Source organism: Schistocerca serialis, chromosome 2 (genome assembly GCF_023864345.2).
Source record: "Schistocerca serialis cubense isolate TAMUIC-IGC-003099 chromosome 2, iqSchSeri2.2, whole genome shotgun sequence".
Taxonomy (NCBI): Eukaryota; Metazoa; Arthropoda; class Insecta; order Orthoptera; family Acrididae; genus Schistocerca; species Schistocerca serialis.
Window position 1 is genome coordinate 742,549,250 of NC_064639.1, and position 1,538 is coordinate 742,550,787.

The following is a 1,538-nucleotide window of genomic DNA, read 5'->3' on the forward strand; positions in this document are numbered from 1 at the left end:
TACACACATTGTTTCATAACACTTCAGTCACTACACACGCAAACACGCACACACTGGTGATCTCTGGGCCATTTTCTGTATCGCAACTTCCCATTTGCTATCCTGAAAAAAACTGAGTCAGCATCCCTCTATAATGAGTGAGATGTTGAGCTCAGGAAGAGGAAGAGGTGTCAGTATTGTGTAGTGCATAGCTTGGGAGTAAGTTTTCTAGTAAAGGAAAAAAGAAGAAAGAAAAACATGATGTGAAAGTTTTATGTGGAATGTTGGATGTTTTGTGATCATTATTATTATTTATTTGCATAACACTTTTTTTTACCAAACCCCTAGTCCATTTTATCTAAGTAACCCTTCAACATATAAAATGTATTGCGTAACAGGTATCTTTTAGCTGCCTTTTTAAATAAGTGTGTTTTTGCCATTTCTTTAATCTCTTTTGATAATTTATTGTACAGTTTTATTCCCTGGCAGAAAATGCTGTTTTGAGATTCATGTTTATTTTTTCTCGGTAAATGTTAGTCGAGTCTACCTCTTGTTCTATGCTCATGTTTGTGCAGTAATTACCAATGTTATTTTTGATGTATACAACTGACTGGTAAATGTATTCACACAGAGCAGTTAAAATACCCAGTGTTTTGAACAGGTCTTTGCGCCGATTCCTTCAAATAATGTACTTTCATACAAGCGAGTTGTAACACGAAAATATCTAGATAAGAAAATTCTTTAACCACCAATAGGGCATTTTCCGTTGTTTTGACTTCAAATAGAATCAATAACGACGCATTTTTGAGACGTCCTCGGTGTGATGATGCTTAAAAACAGCATATATTCACAGGGTGTATGTAATAACATAAACCACACCTAATATGTGTAGTCTTCAGCTGAGAATGAGAAATACAATTTGACCTCTCAGTAATTCTGCTGGTGACGTTGGTTCAAATTTTCGTAGCACGTTGCCGAAATTGTTTTGAATTTCACGAGGGAAATGTCTCCTGAAAGTGAAATAACAGGAAATGACGTCACAAAACTCGTGCAGCTCCACATCAGCGTTAGCTAAATCGTTCCGTGTGAGGGCGGCTGTAGGAACACACGATTTTTCCCGGTCGGTGTTAGAGTCTAGTGAAAGAGCGCATAATAGAGTCCGTTATAAGGTGTTTCCGATATTTCCTACAATGTATGTTGTTGTGAGACATGAAGTTGTGGAAATTCTTGCTAGAATCATCTACTTCAAAAAATATTTGTCAAAATAATATTATTTTGAACAGATGCGCTAAAGCGGAAAACATCACCGTAGCCTTAGGAGGCTAAGCCTCTTTTTTCTTTTCTGTTGCTTCTTTGACCTTATTGAAGAACTCCTGTGTTGTTCTCTAGGAAAGATCGGCGTCGCGTAAACTCCGTCGGTGTTCCGCACAAATACATAGAACCGCAAGCGACAAAATTGATACACTAGGAACCGGTTTGGCACAGGACAATGATCCCTGGCAGCAGGATGTGGCTGAGGAGTCGCTGTCGAAATCCGATTTGTGTCATGCTTAACGTCT